A 19,277-nucleotide genomic window follows, 5' to 3' on the forward strand; every position below is an offset into this window, starting at 1 on the left:
AGAAAAAGAGATAATATTAAAGTAAAAAACACAATATCTTTTAAAAGGCAAAAACTTCACAATCTCAGAAAAGGATTGAAATCATAGCACGTTTTAGTTAGGGTTTCTGTTTCTGTGAAGAGACACAGCTTTTATAAAGGAAAACATTTAATTGGGCCTGGTTTACAGTTCCAGATGTTTAGTACATCTTCATTGTGGTTTTCAGGGGGACCTGATGCTGGAGATGAACCTGGGCATTCCACATCTTGATTTGCATGCAGCAGGAGACTGTGGGCCACACTTGTCATAGCTTGAGCATATGAGACCTCACAACCTGCCCCAACAGTGACACACTTCCTTGAATGAGGCCACACATACTCCTACAAGGCCACACCTCGTAATAGTGCTACTCTCTAGGGGCCAAGCATTCAAATGCATGAGTCTGTGGAGGCCATACCTATTCAAACCACCATATGGTATTTTTGTAGTCATGAGGGTAAGATGGGGCATCATATCCTAGGAATATTTGTGCATGGAAAAGGTCAGGTCCAGGCTGGCTCCTCATAAAACTCCATGGCTATGTATACTGACATTAGTCAGATATAATATCGTTACTAGAAATATTTTGTATAATGTCATCTCAAGCTGCTATTAACTTGTCAAAGGGAACCCATTAGCCTCTTATTTGATTGTTTAATAAGCTTATCCCCTGCCTTTGAGAAGCCAGAATATGTTTTTATAAAGTAACAGAGGGCAATTCAAGGAAAAACTGAGTTCTGAAAGCTAAATAAATTCTAAAAAATAGCAATGTAAATATCTAGATAAAGATCGTAAACATTTTTCGTGTCATAAACAAAATAATGGATTTTTTGGTAGCAAAGATATGACTTAAATAGCAAAGCTTGTAGCTAATAGCAGCAGTCAAACATCTTACATAGATTGAAGGGCGATTGAAGAAGCCATGGAAACTTAGTGTTGGGATGAATGCTAGAAGGAGGACTATTATGAAATTTTCTTTTTGGGAGTACTGAAAGAAAATGTTGCACATGTTGGGTAGATCTGTTGTGGAGAGCTTAAATGAGTTTATGAGTCAAAAGTTTAAGTATTAATTAGGCTTTGGACTAGACATAAGAAATGAACAAGAGTATTGCTCATATTTAGAAAGAGGGAGAGAAAATGAAGGAGAGACCAGGAACACAAAGAAATAGGCAGAGGGACACACACACACACACACACACACACACACACACACACAAACACACACACACACACACACACAGAGAGAGAGAGAGAGAGAGAGAGAGAGAGAGAGAGAGAGAGAGAGAGAGAGAGGGAGAGAGAGAGAAGACATCCTTTTATAATTTAATAATGTGGTCTGCAGAAAGTAGCTTGGTGAGAAGGATTAATTGAAGCAGATGGATTCTTTTTTGCCTGGAGTGGAGGGAGGGCTAAAACATCTTGGAGAAAACAAATGGCCCTCAACAGATGGAAGTGATGAAACAGGCTTGTAAAAAGCCTTGTGGAACAATTCACACACAATGGGAACTGAGAGAGTATTGTAACATAGAGGGCCATTGAGCAAGAGGACAGCAGAAAGGCCTTGAGGATGCAGCAAGGCTCAAATGAACAGTAGACATGTGTTTGGTCTGCTGCAAAGAGGACCTGCTGTTTAAAAAGCAGAACCTGCTGGTATTGTACGTACAGATGAGTCCCCAGCGTCACTGCAAGTAACAATATGAATTTTGGGAAAGGACTTTCAGTCTCAACCAAGTTATCATCATGGAGACTGCATTCTTGGTTAAGTTTTGCTGATTCTCTATGCAAGTGGTTCTCAATCTGTGGGTCCCAACCCCTTTGGGGACCAGACGATCCTTTCACAGAGGTTACATATCAGATATCCTACATATCAGATATTTACATTATGATTCATAACAGTAGCAAAGTTAAAGTTATAAAGTAGCAACAAAAATAATTTTATGGTTGGAGGTCTCCACAATGTGAAGAACTGCATTAAAGGGTCACAGCATTAGGGAGGTTGAGAACCACTGCTCAATGCAGCCATGTTCTATCTGAGACCCAGGGCTTCCACTTACTGCTCCCATTGCACTTGTAGATGACCATGTAATATTATAATGTCACCTCTGATACTTTTTCATGCTACGGAATCTGGATCTTACTATTTCCCTGCCACTATAGACAAATGCACTTTTTTTGTCAAGGGAGATTATTTTCATTTTTCAGTTGTTACTTGTCTAATGTGGCAAGAAATGTCTCTATTGTCTGGGAGCATATTTCTAGTTGGTCACTGTCCATGGCTCCTAATCTCTTCTTAAGTTTAGTCTTCACATACAACACTTTCATCCTCAATGGTTCTTCAAGGAAAGGAGCTGTCTTACAGATGGCAAGTACAGGGACTAAGATTAGTCATAGTTTGAAATCTCATACTCTCCCAGAGACCTTACATTCTTTTACCCCACACACCTCAATTGTAACATTTAATAATACATGCTCAATAAAGTTTCTGATGGATAACTAATTCAGATAATGAATGAAAGCATAGATGATAGTGATGGGTTCATAGAAACTCAAATGTTAATTTTCCCCTCTCCCTTTTTTGATTTCTGTATTTTCAGTGATCAGTGCAGGCCTGATGTCTACTGTAAACTCAATGAACTTTCATTAACTCCAAGTGTTGATGTATACTATAGACTTATTGAATTCCAGTTATATTTCTACGCTCTGAAGATGCACTTTAATTCATTTATGGATGTATTTAAATTCCCATTTTATTGATGCAGAAATTAACTCAGAAACTGTTAGATCCTTCCTTAGAAAAGCTTGTTAAATGATGATGGGCCTTCAGTTATTTGTAACTCTGATATTTGTGCTTGATATTAACCAAGATTCTACATGTTCATTCTACAGTTTATAGAGGATGCTGAACCTTTGGAAGTTTCTTTTCAGTGCTGATCTACTCCTCTCAAAGAATCCTAAAGTAGGTTTTCATATTCCCTGTACTTCAATAGCGTTGTAACATTACCATGAAAACTTAGTTCCCATAACAGAGTAGAGTTAATTCTGTCCTGTGGTCTGCTAGTGTGAACATTCATTCAAATGTATCTCTGAATTGACTGAGAATCATTTATCCGACATCTACTCAATTTTTATTTGTTGTTAAACTGAAAGTTTAAAGCCTGTAGCCACCCTTGACTTGATTCCCACTACTACTACCAACTGCTGTTTCATGAACTCCTATGTGGTTACTCTAGATATGAAGTCCTGCAGAAGCCACGTTCTTCCATGGACAGACATGGAGTCATAGAGGTGACTAATTTGCACGTGGTCGGACAGTCAGCTTCCTAACTCAGATCCTACTTGGAAAAACAAGAGCAATGTGATGAAACAAACAACAAACAAAAAAGTTCTATAGTAGCTGCTCCTTCGTTGTTCTCATGAAGTAAAGAACTCTGTTAACCGTCCCCTTCTGAGCATGTTCATCAGCTGTACGCTTAGTGCCCTTGGGTACTGTATTTTGTGGAAAAAAATTATAGAAACTTTTGAAACGTTTTTCCCAATCTAAGAAAAGACCTTTCTAGTGAAAAGGCACAAAAGCACTCTATGGCAATTTCCATTTAATTATTTCTGATTTAAATAACACCATTGAGTTTTGCTTTGAGCGAAAGAACAATGACATGGCCAAAAACTACTGTTACTTGAAAGTGGTATTTTTTTTAAAAGAAGATGGAGCGCCGAGATAAAAGGAGACGTGTCTATAATATATTGTACTTTAAAATTAAACAAAGAAGCATCCTCCCTCCCTCCCTAGCTCCCTCTCCTCCTCTCTCCCTCCCTTCTTCTTTCCTTCCTTCCTTGAATCACTATGTAATTTTTCACTGTGTATAGAAGCTGGAAGATGAATTGCTTTGCAGGAAACAGGAAGTTAAACAAATACTGTCTTAGACTGAGTGTCATAAACAATATTAATTATAAGTGAAGAAAATGCAACTCTAAAACATCCAATTTGGTTGAGTTATAGTGCATTGATAGATGGAATCCAATTTCCCTTTCGTTTTATTTAAACTTATCTTGTGGTTCCTGAGCAAAAGGCCTTGAATTGAGCAAATATGATAAGGAAGAATAATGCATACAAAGTACACATTCTTTCCAAAACTGAAAAGAACATGCATTCCTCCTCTTCTCTATCTCTCACAACTTGGCCAACAAAGGATGGATTGTACTTGGGAATAAGTCAAGAATAAAAATCATAAACTTCAAGGATGCTATGTGGAAAACTAATCTTTTTATACTCCAGTTTTCCCTTAGAAAAGCTAATGTTGATGGTAAACAAAGACACAGCTATCTCCCCGCCCTGATCAGGGCTTTCCTTACCATCCTTCTCTCCATTAGCATCCTGTTGTGGGCAAATGATGGTGAAATCTCCAGACTTCTGCAATTTGGGGATATGGTGAAGGGCTAGCTGTAAACTTCTGATTAACAATAATCCAGGGATGTCTCAGAAGTGTTCAACCCAGAAAGAAGAACAAATAGAATCCAATTAGAGCACTTGGAGTAGAAATAGTTACCTATAAGTAAATGGCATCATGTATGATATACAGTCCTTAGCATGTGGATAGAGTTCCAACTGCTCACTATTCTCTCATTGGAATATTAAAGGATTCTGAGTCCTGTGCACTTTGGGGAATGGAGATAGATGTCCCCTTCCATCAACATATCTACATGCATGCCACCCACTGAAGCTCTTGAGTGCTGCCTTACCCTATGTTTTATTTTACAAGAATGAACATACAAAGAAGCAGAGGACCTAGAAGAATACAGATTAGGGTCTGGATCTTTTTGCTGAAGGATGGATGATAGCAAGCAGACTTCATGGAATAGGGTAGCTATGTGTGAGAATGTAGTATCATTCTAGAGATTTCCATGTTGGCATCACTTTGATAGCTGAATTCTGTCTCATTCCCAACTCTAGGGTGGAGTGACACATTCCTGGAACCCTTAGTCATTGTCTCCGTCATGAACCTGCTGCTCTGAGAATCAAATTCAAGTTAGCAGATCCTAAACACTGAACACAGTGTTGTGTTTATGCCCTATGTCTCTGAGACAGAGCCCATTCTGGTCCCAAGTCTACACAGGTGACCACACCTTTCCCCTATATCAACAGGGGAGTGTTTGCTAAAGCTTGCTCCTCAGGACTGGGGATGCTGGAAATAAAACATTCCACAGTGGAGTTGACCCAGACAGTTGCCAGACACCTTTGGGATGGAAACACTCTCCAACAACATGGTTACTTGTGAATCACAGGATCCCAAGTTAACTGTATCACAGGAGTGCTTTGAGATAGTGTTTGATGTTCTGTCTCTAACATTAATAGCCTTGCTTGGTGTTCCCCACTGACCAGCCTCCATCCTGGCTTCAAATGCTCTTCTTTAATCAGTTAACAAAGATGTCATCAAGAGGCCCCTGCATTGGAAAGTTTACATCCCTTTCAAAGGTGCAGAGAGGACCATTATTTTATGTTGTTAGACTCATGTGAAGTAAAGGGTATTCAAAATGTTCCAGAGATGTAATGAGATTCCATGGAGAATGGATCCTCACATAATGAAAAGAATGTTGCCCAAATATAAACACTCACTTAAAACCTAACTAATATTTTGCATTTGGTTTTATTGAGGTAAAATTTAAATACAGTAAAAGGCATCCACTTAGAGAGTGCTCTTCAATTTATCCAAAGGGAACAATGAGCTATGCCTTCACTTTAGTACAAGCCCATGAAGTCACTGTTCAGATTTAAGATGTAGAACATTTTCATTGTCCCAGAACATTCCCTTCTGTCCTTTTGAAGCTCTCTCCTCCTCTCTCTAGCCTCGAGCAGTGGTTGATCTGCTTTTTGTCACTGCTGACTTGATTTGCATTTTCTGGAATTTTGACCAGATAGTATCCGGCAGTGTGGACATTTCTGTTTCTCGTTTCTCCTATCCATTGGTGGGTGGCACAATGATAGAGATGGCTAGTCTTCATTGTCAGTGTGACTGGATTTAGAATTGCCTAGGAGACACAGCTGCAGGAGTATCTTAAGGGTGTTTCCAGAGGAACATAACTGAGGAGACACACCCTGGATATGGGGAGCAGCATTCCGTGAGCTGAGGTCTCAGGCTGAATAAAAGAGGAAAAGAGAAAAAACCCAAAGAACTCTGGTGTTCATTTTTCTTTTCTTCCTGATTGCCAGCAGGATGTAATTAGCTACCCAGCTTCCCCTTGCCATAGCTGTGAGCCATTCCCACCCTCTTCTAAAATGGTGGACTGTAGCTCCTAAATCATGAGCCAATATAAGGCTTTTTTGTCAGGTATTTTGTCACTGCAATGAATATATTGAAAATGCAGTGATTTTAAGATTCACCCATGTGGTGAATGTATCAGTTGTCTACTATCCCTACTGTCCTGTAGTCTTTCATTTTTGCCAAGTAGTGGCTGTTATATGAACACACCAACACTTGTTTATCCAGACCATTTGATGAGTATTTGGTTGGTTGATAGATTTATTTTAAATTGTGTGGCTGTGAACATTGATGCATGACTTTGTGTGGACTCTTATATTCATTTCTTTAGGCCAATATCTAGGAACGGAGTGACAAGATTCCACACATGTATATTCCTCTTTGCAGACTACCACATAGCTTTCCAGGGTGGCTTAAGCATTTAAATTCAGTGTTTGAGTTCTAGTAGCTCCGTATCTCCACTATCATTTGGCATTTCCCTTCTTCTCTATTTTTTTGTTAATGTTTTAACTTAGCATATAAAATATTGGGTTTCATTATGACAGCTATATAAAACATTTGGCATTATAGATATACATCACCTTTTCATTCATGTAGAATGATTATTGTGGATGTAGATTGATTATGTATATTCTAAATAATCCTATAATTTTTGGCTGTTGGTGGATGAAGAGGGTTTTTTTAATCTATCTTTTCCTTTGCTCCTTTATGCTAAGTTAAATCAGACACTAGGAATGGGAAGTAACATTCCCCAGTTGCCTGGACACCTTACAACTCACTGTACTTGTGGTTAACCAATGACATGATATTTTTAGGATTCTAATCAGAAAATAGTATTTACTAAGTACATGAATTAAAACTAGGGAGGGATGAAGAGGAAAACATATTAAAAATCACGTATGAGATAGGGGAACTCAATTGCAATGTGACAATTCTCACGATGATGCTAATGATGTTTACCACACCACCATCTTCAAACCATGGCTGCACCTACAGATTTCCAAGGCTGCAGGCAGAGTGAATTTTAAGCTAACCTCTAGCATGTTGTCCTCTAGGTTTTATATGAGACTAAAAGTCGTGAGAAGTAGCAGCAGATGTGACTAACTTTCTTTTTTTGCATCTATGTTCTGTGCCTGTTTTGTTACTGTCTCTACCGGGTAGTAACAATCAAATACATCAGAGGAGAAGTGAGACATGAGTGGATACTGGGGTCCCTTCTGGCCATAGCAAAGGCTCTAATAAGTCTTGAATTCTGTGTGGATTGGTGCTGAAGAATCTGTGAACTCCAGTGGAAGGAGCACATGTAAGCATGGAGGGGTGGGGTGAGGAGAGAGAGAGAGAGAGAGAGAGAGAGAGAGAGAGAGAGAGAGAGAGAGAGAGAGAGAGAGAGAGAGAGAGAGAGCTATTAAAGACTAAGAGCAAGGGAAAAACTTTCTAAAAATGCAAAAATGTTGAAAGGAAAATAACCTCTCCTTTTCAAATCCCTTATTTTTGTAATAAAAATAGAACAGGCTAATTATTATAATTTGTATCATAGATGTCCCCTAAAGCCCACAAATGTGGTAAAATCTTGATCCCCAGCTTGATAGCCTTGCAAAGCAGTGGATCCTTAAGAGTTGGGAGAACCTACTACAGTTGTTCTGCCGAATGGACATAGTATCAAACTGCTCTCTAAATCCCTCTATACCCATAAGTTAGTGCAGCTCCCAGAGCCCATAAGAGAGTTCTTTGTGTTGTGGGCAGTGGTTAGCACAGAACCTCACAGTGCTCAAAGTGCAGAGAATAACTGTGTGCTCAGGATCTTCTGGACAGGAAGGACTGCTGTGGTTGCCTACACAAGACCTGTGCAAGATAAAGCCAGTCAGCATTCTGGCATGCAGGTGGGAAAGGCTCATGAACCCTGTGCTGTTTTATGTCATCTTGACACAAACTATAGTCATCTGAGAGGAGGGAGCCTCATTTGAAAAAATGCCTTCATAAGACCCAGCTGTAGGCAAGCCTGTAGGGCATCTTCTTGATCAGTGATTGATATGGGAGGGTCCAGCCCATTGTGGGTGGTACCAAGTGGGGCAGGTGGTTCTGGGTTCTATAAGAAACCAGACCTAGCAAGCCAGGGAGTAAAAACCAGTAAGTAGTTCTTCTCCTTGGCCTCTGTATCAGTTCCTGTCTCCAGGTTCCTGCCCAGCTTGAGTTCTAGCCTGGCTCCCCTCAGCGGACTGTGATTCACGATAGGTAAGCCAAATAAATCCTACTCCTTGAGCTGCTTTTGGTCATAGTGTTTCATCACAGCAGTTAAGAACCCCAATTAAGACAGAAATGGGTACCGGGATCATGGGGTATTGCTGTGACAGACCTGACCATGTGTTTGGGGAAGGACTGTGCAAGGACTTTGGAACTTTTAGGTGGAGAAGCCTTGAAGTTTTTAAAGCTAGGTGAATTGTTATGAGAACTTGGACGATTAGAAGATAATGTGGAGAACAGTGCAGGCGATGGAGGCCTGACTTGTGAAGTTTCAGAGAAAAGCAAAGACTCTGTGAGGGATATTAATATTTTGAATCTGTGATTCTGGTCAGCTGGGACTGGAGAATCAGCTGTACCAGAAGTACTACTGAAGTACAACAGTTGCTTTCCTAGGGACAGTTGATGCTGGAGAGCTGGAGCTGAGAAGTTAGCTGTGGTTAAGAGATCAGCGTCACTGAAGTGAAGTTTTCTGAAAAGAAAGTATTTCCTTGGGGTCAGCACACAGAGCTGTGTTCCAGACATGGTCAAGGCTGTACTCCCCGTCCACAGCTGAACTTGGTAGTGTGAGAGTCACCCAGGTGTTACTGGCTTTGAAGGCATGAAGAGGTCACGGGAAGCAGCTGAGGCTTGTCACTTTGAGAAAAGGCTGGCATTCCCAAAGGTGCAGCCAAGTTGCAGTAGAAGACCCCAACATTATGGAGAGGCCAGTACCATGGGAGGACCACCAACAACAGCAGCAGAGTGGAGTGGAACCAGCCGGAGCCTAGAAGACAAGCTGTGCGTGTTGCTGAGGGTTGAGCTGGAAATGACCCAGGCTTTTGGAGTCCATAGATGGTGAGTCTCAGACATTAGATGTTTAGTAATTTACACTGTTGGAATTTGGCTTTACTGTGATTTGATTGAGACTATGGCCTGGCCTGTTCCTCTTGGAATAAAGTATTTCACTGATTTCGATTTTATAGGAGCCCACAGCTGAGAAACTTTAACTTTTAAGTGTTTGGATTTTTAAAGTCTGTAGGAATATTTTATATTGTGATGTTGATATTAATATGTGATCTTGATGATGAGCAAGAAAGGAAAGGTTATGGCTTAACAGTGATGTGTTTGCATTTCAAGTTGACAAGGGATAAATTGTGCTGGCTAGTTTAATGTCCGTTTGACACAAGCTGTAATCATCAGAGAGGCAGAACCTTAACTGAGAAAAATGCCTCCATAAGATCCAGCTGTAGGCAAGCAAGCCTGTAGGATATTTTCTTAACCTGTGATTGACATAGTAGGGACCATTCATTGTGGGCAGTACCATTTTTGACTGGTGGTTCTGGGTCCTGTAGGAAATCAGGCAGAATAAGCCAGTAAGTACCATTTCTCCATTGTCTGCGTCAATTCCCTGCCTTCAGGTTCCTGCCTAGTTTGAGTTCCTGCCTTGGCTTCCCTCAATGAACTGTGACTCAGGAGATATAATCCAAATAAATCCTACATTCCCTGGAGTTGCTTTTTATTATAGTATTTCATCACAGCAGTATTAACCCTGGATAAGACATCTGCAAATGAGGATGTACAGACAATTTCTAGCTTCTGGAAGAGGAAGAGCCCATTTTTTTTTTGGTTTTACTAGACAGGGTTTCTCTGTATTGTTTTGGAGGCTGTCGGTCCAGCCCGGCCTCGAACTCACAGAGATCCGCCTGCCTCTGCCTCCCGAGTGCTGGGATTGAAGGCATGTGCCACTACCGCCTGGCCAGAGTCCATTTTCTTTTAAGGGTGGGACTTCTGTTGGGCTTACCATGCTGCAGTGGTTGGCCTCACACTCAAGACTATCTGGGCAGCACAAATTAGACTACGGGGTTGGTGAAAAAGGAGTAGAAATTGGGGAGTTGGGAGGCAAGGAGCATCTGGGAGGAGTGGCAGGTAAATATAATCAAAATATGTTGCATGAAATTCTCAAAATTATTATGAAATGTTACATTAAAAAAGAGGTTGGGCCTGGAAGGAAATAGTGTGGTCATCAGGTGCATCCTCTTCAAGGAGGCCCTCAGCTCTTCTTCGTTCTCTCTCTCCTGTCTTGGCCACATGGTTAGGTTAGGTAGCTGCTTTTGTTTTGTCCCACACTTCCGCTGTGTGATGCTGCCTTGCCACGGGCCCAAGAGAAACGAGACCAAGTTATCTGGGGGCTAGAATACATGAAACCATGAGCCAAAACAGCACTTTTTATTTTTATAAGTTGACTAGCTAATGCCTCTGCATGCTATTGCAGTGGCATTTTTTCAGGCCAGTCCCAGAACTACATGTGTACCCTGTGGTGTCTGGTGTGCTGGTGCCATCTATGCCTTCTTAGCTAATGCTCAGCTCATGTGGGATGGAGCTGGAGAAGAGGAGGGTAAGTCTAAGGGTAGAAGCTGTTCTGCTGTTTCCTGAGGTCTGTTTCCCTTGGATTCAGTTACTTCCTTGCAGGTAGTAACTCCAAAGGGCAACCATGGAGATCCTAGAGTTGTGAGATGGGACACTACATAAGGGATCTTTCTGTTCACAATTCTTTGATGAATTTAAACAGTCATGCCTTCAAGGACATAGCAGGGAAACAGGATGAAAAATCCTTCCTGATGTCCCCACTCTGATTTTTGGCAGCCTCAGTGCTTGCAGACAGGCATCTTGAAGGAGAAAGATGATGGCCCATAAAAGGTTAATTGTTTCCATTCAGTCATGAAAGTTTAGCAAAACATAGTTTTCCATGTTAGCTTCCATCCTATCTGGCTTCCCAGAATTGCACCAAACTTAGCTTTCCCTCTTGAAGATTCCCCACTTTTTTTTCTCCAGCAAACCCTGTAGTACGTTTTGTTACCAAGATCCTCGAGGTTTCCATGCCTACCGGTCCTGTTTTCCCAACTAGCTGTTCTCAGGCTGGCAAGAGGGAACTGACTTAAGAGCAGAAGCATTGCAACTTCCCAGAAGATTAACTGGCCATGAGCGCTCCCACAAATCCTCGGCTGTGTTCTCTGTTAATGTCAGAGCCATGGGCGCTCTTCGTAAACGTGCTGGTTTCCCTGCAGCTCTCCACCTGAAATGTCACATTCATCAAAACCTCGCCTGCAGCCACATCTTCCCAGGTCTCCCTTCTGACCACCCAGGCACTCTGGGCTCCAGCTGCTCTTTGGGTGAGTGTGATCTCCACTCCTCAGAGCTGCCAATGAGAACAAATGATCTTCGAGCTCTCTTGGTGATGATGCTTCCCATGGTGTTTGACGCTCAAGACTAAAAATAGCAAGACGAAAGCCTGGCGTGTTCTCCAAGGAGATAAAGTCGAATAACATAACTGGATTATTCTTGGTTATCTTGCAGATATCCGTGTGACCAGACGTCTGCAAATGGTGGTGAGGTCACTTCTTAGTCGCCTCCTAATCTGTTCGGCAGATGGCCTCTGAAAACATTTTAAGAGGGTCTTATTTATTTTTTTTAACCCCTCAAGGCAGCCAGCAGTGTTAGAAGCTTGCACATTGGATTGTCGTTTTTTATTTTCCCAAGTGACTTCCGGTTGCTTCTTTCCCCCCTTTCGTTTCCCCATCTCAGGCTTTTCTCTTGGGGGAAGGGTAGCTGTGCTCTTTCAAAAGTGGTTGCTAAGAAAGACTCTCTTCTGTTTATAGGCTCTGAGCAGATCCTGGCAGCTCAATGACAAACATGGTGCTGTGTTTGCAGGGAGGGGTGGAAGGAGGCCAACCATTAGCAGCCGGGAGCACAAAGGCCCACAATGAGGCCTTTGAGAGTGTTGGCTGGCATCGTGGGTCCACAGATGCTTGATAGAATTCAAAAAGGTGCTTGCCTCATGCCCTCGGTGACAAATTTATTTCCACAAATCAGCCAGGCTTGTATAACTTGACTGGACCATCAAGGAGCACAGCAGGTTTTCTTGTTTGTTTGTTTGCTTTTTTTTTTTTTTTTTTTTTTTTTTTACATCTCAAGGAAAATTAGGTTGCACAGGAGCCAAAACTCAGTGTTGATTTTATACAGTTTCAAAACAAGTGTCTCTTGCTCTTTGGGGCAGAAGTTGGAATGTCACAGTCTAATTCAGGCAACCTAAGGATAGGTGTAGCCTTGTTTGCCGTTCTTGTCTTTTTGCTTAGAGGACTTAATTCCATTTTTCCTTTTTTGAGACAGGGCCTCACTTATGTAACCTTGGCTGACCTGGTACTCACTATGTAGAGCAGGCTAGTCTTGAACTCATAAAGATCTACCTCTGCCTCTGAAGTTCTGGGACCAAAGGCTGGTGCTACCATGCCCAGCTTACTCCACTTGGTTGTTTGCCTTGAAACTGGTGGTCCTGATGGTGTTGCAAAGAAGAGAGGAGGATGGTGTCTTTCCGTTTAAGGCCATTGCGTGAGTGAACGGTGTGGTTTGTTTCCCAGAGTGCACATTAGAACTCAGTTCCCAACTGAATGTGTCAAGGTGGGACTTGGAGGAGGTGGATAGGTCATAGGGGAATTTGACCTTGTGAATGGATTAATGCTGTCACTTTAAGGTCAGCACCGTGGGAGTGCATTAGTTATCCCAGGAACAGGCTTCCAATAAAAGGACAACTTCATGTGTCAAGTCCTCCCTCTCTCCCTCCTTCTAGCTCCCCTTCTCTTTCTTCCTCTCTCCTATCTTCCACCAAGAGATGTCACAGAGAGAATGACCTCACCAGGTATAGTCCTTGATCTTGGCTTCCCAGACTCTAGAACCATAGACAACAAACCTCTGTTCTTTATAAATTCACTCTTACCTTAAGTATTCTGTTATAGCTTCACAAAATGGACTAGGACTGTGGACATTTGGGTTCATTTCACAATTACAGTACAAGTGGTTGCCTGAGAGAGGAGCCAGGGGCCTATAATGATGCTATTTGAAAATGAGGTCCAGTGGGAATGGGCATCTAGTCTTCAGTTGGAGAGCATCACAAAGCCTGGTGATGGCTGAGGTGAGTGAGGAACAGGGGTAATCAACTGGGTACCAGACATTCTGTTTGTGAATGTCAACTCCTTCAACACTCATGTAGTCCTAACACGAAGGATTTATTTTCTGATTCTCAAGACTTTGTTGGATGCACACCGGATGCCAGGCATCAGAACAGGTGGAGAGTATATAATGGTAAAACCAAACCAAAGCATGGCCCAATCTCATTCTCAGAGTAGATACGTGTGCAGAGAGATCATGATATTGCAAAGCCTAGACTTGACTAGATCAGACAGCCACAATCTTAGTGAATCAGGCAGTACAGGGCTCAGACATGAGATGCCATCACTGACCAAGAGTCCATCCAGGATCAGTTGTACCTCAGGAGCACTGATCCAGAGACCAGAGTTGTCAACCCACTCCCCTGCGGAGGCTAGAAGAGATGCCATTTCACCTTTCTGTCTTCACACCACCACCTATGTGTCCCTTGTGCTGAGATGAATTTGAGAAGGAAGAGAATGAGTCCAAGTGAGTGTACTGTAAGCTTTGTGAGTGTTTACCAAAGCTAAATTGTCCTAAACTGGAAATATCTGAAGAAATATGATTGCTAAATTCACTGCTGCCTCGCTGAATGGGAGTTCAGAGGGTCACACGTTATGTTTACATTTGTGTAAGTATCTCGTGCAGGAAATCCATGGAGACAAAGTAGATTAGTGTTTATCAGGGCTGTGTGGAACGGAAGTGGGAGTGACCGCTAATGGGGTTGTGAGGTTTTCTTTTGGGGGTGTTCTAGAATTAGATAATGGCAAAGACTGCACAGATGTGTGATCTAGCCTGTGACTTGTAGCTCAGTGGAAACAATAAGTAGATTGGTTAATGAACACAGAGAAGCCAAGATTTCCTTTGTATGTCTGAAAAGTGAGATGAATGAATCCCACTATATCTGACAGTTGTTAAGCAAGCAACTGTCCCAGAGTGTCAGATAAAAGTCCGTGATTCCATTTACATTATGTCTACTCAGAAAGTAAGCTGACCATCCTGCTCCTTCCATGCCCTAGTGGCACCCCGCTAAAGCAATCTCCCGACTCCCACCCTGTTGTACTCTGGTTTAATCAGGGCTTCCTTATTTAAGCACTTAACGATCTTTATTTGAAAAAAGTCATCATTTCCAAACTTTCCTCATTTAATTCTGCCCTATCTTTATAAGCCTGAAAGTTTATGATTATTACATGTCTTTTGTAAAAACTGTTTTGTCTAAGTCTTTTGATCTCTCGCTGATCAGAACCCTGTTGTCTGCCTGAGGTTCTTTCTTGAACAAGTTGGACACTGGTGTTTTTGTTATTTATCCTATTATTCTGTAAGTTTTGTGTCCATGACAGGGGACCTGCATGGCTCAGGATGGCCCTCTCTGAAGTACTCAAGTATGTGTAGAGAGACACACAATTTACAAGTAAAAACACACAAGATACTTCCATTTGTATCTTGAGCTTTCTCTATATTTTGTACAGGTTTTTCTTAATCCACTTTGTGAGTTTTCAGAATCCTTCTGCTCTCAGTTCAAAGTGGTATCCCCCTCTTCTGCTCTTTCCTGTTTTAGCTAGACATGTTTGATGATTCTTTTTTTCTTTTTCTCATTTTATTTTTTTTAATTTAAATTAACAACAAGCTTGCGTCTCCTGTCAATCCCAGTTCCCTCTCCCTCCCCTCCTCCTCTCCCCCCATCACCCCCACAATCCCCCACCCAATCCCCACTCCATTCCCCAGGAGGGTGAGGCCCTCCATGGACCCCCAACTGATGACTGGGAGGCCAGCGTGGGACTGATCCAGACACCCTGAATGTGGTTGTCAGCGAGGAGGCCTGGGCAATCTATGGGGCCTTGGGTAGTAGATCAGCATTTATCCCTGCATTCAAATGGACCTTAGGTGCCCCTCCCACAGTGAGGGATGCTCTCTCAGCCTGGACTCTTGGGAAGAGCCTAGGCCCTGCCCTGAACGAAATGATAGATTCTTTCTTTTCTTAAATGACACTTGAATGGACACAAGGTTCCATTTTTTTTAATGAGTCAAAAACTCGGTTTTTCTATTATCATTATTCAGTTAGATATAATTTTAATAGGAGAATTGCAAGGATAGACCAAAGAAATTTTGGCTGGAACTATATTGGGAAGACGTATAGGAGGGGAGTGTCCCTCCTAGGGAAGACTTGGTGTTGTATTTCCATTATTTCTTAAAATGAATAGTGCTTTAGACTGCACTAAAATTTTGATTATAGATATTCATTATATGCATTTGGTGTGTGTGTGTGTGTGTGTGTGTGTGTGTGTGTATTTGTCGTATATAACTTCTGAAAGCCAGGGTAATTAAATAGCTGTATTTTAGGCTTTTGGGGCATGTATGCAACAAACATTTTACTTTTTTGATATTAAAGTGTGTCTTGATTATAAAAGTTTAAAGTTATAAACATACTTTAATCACTGAGCACAAAACCCCATGATTTTTGTGAAATTTTAGTCTATATTAATTTTGTATATATTCATTTGCTCAGTTGTAGCCTATGAAATTACTGGTATTTTACAGTTTTTTATTTAAGAAATTGCATGTTTCCTGGGCAATAATGTCTGGGGGATACCTATACACACAGCACACACACCTTCATGTTCTATGTGCATATGCACATAGTAAACACGCATTCCTATTTATAAAAACAGGAGATATTATTTGTATTTTTTGACTTAACAATGTATTGAGAGTATCTTTACACATCATTACCTTACAATGATTAAATTTTAAAATGTTAATGTAGTATTCTGCTGCCATTTTATTACAAAAATAATATCAAAATATCTACCAGTATTAGGGATTTTTTGGTAGTTAGACTTTTAAAATAAGCATGTAATAACATGTAACATGGAAATATATAAACTTATAATGAAAATGTGAAAATTTTTGTTCCCTGTATTTTATTAATTTCCATTCCTGTAAACATGGTATAAAGCCAAATTTTTGCCTATCTGCCAGTTTTCTAGGTGAAAAACTAATTTATTTCCCCTTTTGTTCCTAAGGCTGGATAGTTTTTCAGATGCTTAGTGGTTTTGTGCTTCTTTAGATTTCGTCTTTAAAAACATGCTTCTTCATTCATTTGTTGCTTACACTGGATCAATCTAGCCTATACAAGCATCTAAACTTGCAGTCTGGCCTCTGGTTACTCCTCCCCTCCTCTCTCCCTCCTTTCCTTCCTCCCTTAATTTCTTCCTTTTGAGATAGGACTCATAGTGTAGCCCAATCTTGCTTTGAGCTAACCATCCCCTGTCCCACCTCATAAGTGCTGGGACTCTAGACATGTACCACCATGTGTATTTCTGGTCACTAATTCTAACATCGAGTTTCTGTTCTTAGAGTCAGTTATTAATACATTTCTTTTAATCTCCTAGTATCGGTTTTCCACACAGTATTTCTAACAAAGAGTTCACAGACAGTTTAGAGTGGAGAGATCTTGATGATTTAGTTTTCATCACATAACCTGAGGATGCTAGCATAACTCTCTAAAACTAAAAAAACTTTCTCAATGTTACAGCTCTCATGAGGGCAGAATACAGGATTCCATAAGGTAGGTTACTGGCCTCCATAAACCCTCAGCCTTCCACAGCCTCTTATGGACCAGATCTCTGTGGAGTAACCATCAAAATAAGGACACTGGCCAATAGAACAGTATTCAAATTTCCTTTTAATTTTTTCTCTATGTCTGAATTCTGTTTCAATGTTCCTTCTTCCGTAAGAACTGATTGGTTTACTGTAAAAAAATTGCAGTGTATTTTTCCTACAATATCTTGCTTAAAAATCTCTTTGGCTTTTGACACCTTGAAGGTCATATTCTAATCCCACTTTTCAATCATCCAGCCTGATTAAGCTGGCTGGTGAGTCAAGAGGATCTAACAGCCAATGTAGTAACTTCAAAAGGAAAGGATAGGGATCTAGCCTTCAGTGCCAACTGTGTGTTGAGTTGTTTTTGTATTTTATCTCATCTACTCTCAGATGTTATCTTTATTCTACCCATTATACAAGCCAACTGACACTCTTGCCAGTTAAAAAGAAAGTCAGATCAAGTTTGAAATCTACACTTTTCAGGTGGTTAGGAGGCATTATGTTGATAAAGTTAGAAATTCATTGTCTTTCTCTTTTAAAACTTCTTTGAATTTAAAATAGAATTTTGCAAATGCCAAATTCTAGGATAATCTTCAAATTATACATCATCATGATCCATAAAAAAGGAGGTTTTGTATTTGAAGCTTGTATGATGATCCCTTGTTGTTGCTTTAAGATGTGTCCTACAGAGAAAAACTGTGGCTCCTGAAGTAGAAATATTATCCATGATTCCATTTAGAAAGTTGGCCACCTCATCTATGTATCATCTGAGTCGAGAAGTTTGCTGTAGTCAATACAGCTGTCTAGCAATTTGTCTTTGACAGTGAAGGAAATACCATACCCATGAATGCATGAGCAGATGTCTGCTAAGCTTTTTGCCGTATCATCATATCATCCGACAACTGACCAAAGGCTTAAAAGTGCGTGTGTGTGCATGTGTGTGTGTGTCTGCTGTGTATGTGTTGAGTGTCCAGGAGCTCTGGATAAGACTGAAAATTCCTAAGCATTGTGAAACGTAGCCATTAGTAAGTAGAAAGGGGAAAAGCATGGTAGAAAGAAAGAAAAAATATTTGAGGGACCTAATTACAAATTTGACCTATTATCAGTGTGTTCCTAAGGAGTAGGGTAAAGATAACCTACCAGTTACCATTTATTTATATGTGACATCAGCTACCTTTTTGTGCTAAAGGATTAGGAGAAAATGCCAATAATTCTAGGAGAAGCATGTTATCAGCAACTCTGATAAGTTTTAGCAACAAGTATATAGAAGCAGTTAGTGGAGGGCTTTCTTATTAAAAAAAAAAAGGGTAAGAGATTCTCACGTCCCCAGTATGACCTATAAGGAATAGTGGGTTGTAAATAGATAGGCATTTATGTGTACTTATTTTCATTTTGAATTGTACATGCTTTATTGATGCTGAGTCATCAAGATGAGGATTATCCTTGGAATTGCGGGAAAAAATGTTATGTCTTATTGTATCTACACTTCTGAGTCTCAGCACTTAGTAGATGCCAGTGGCATTCAGCCAGGAATTGTCAAGGCAGAGAGCCCTGAATGCAAAGTTGTAGTAGAATTTTAGTTTTAGTGACCCATTCTTTGTATGAAAGTTCATCTTAAAAAAAAAAAAAGCAATGGCATTGTTTCAAATCTAGACTAATATCTTTAGATAGTGATAGTAGAAACAAGTGCTGTCCATTAATGGTGTTTCATAGACGCCCTCCAAACAAACCCAGAATATTTATGCCTATCTAATCCTGAGACCAGTTTTCCCTGGTATAATTAAAGAAGGGCCAGCCAGTAATCAAAAATACATACAACTCCTTGCTATTTTCTCCAAGGCAATGTTTTTAGGACAAGAGTTTAACTCCTTTATATTTCATCATGTCCTTAGCTATGTTTTCACATGGGTAAGGAATACTGATATTTTACCATTATCCACTGTCATGCTTGTATACAATATTTGTAATTACTTGTACTATTTTATCTCACCTTAATGCTTCATATGGGGCTCAAAGTCACACCTCTGAATGGGATCATTCATAGATGATCCAATGTTTCTGTGCCATCCTCTGTTCCTTGTAGAATGGAAATTTTGCGCGCCAATAGTCCCCTCTGGAGTCCCTTCTGAATGCTTATTTGTGTTCACATTTTAAGCAAATGATCAAGCACACAAGATGAAATGAGGGGGAACAAATAGTCTG

This window comes from Mesocricetus auratus, unplaced genomic scaffold, assembly GCF_017639785.1.
Source record: "Mesocricetus auratus isolate SY011 unplaced genomic scaffold, BCM_Maur_2.0 Super-Scaffold_100026, whole genome shotgun sequence".
NCBI lineage: Eukaryota > Metazoa > Chordata > Mammalia > Rodentia > Cricetidae > Mesocricetus > Mesocricetus auratus.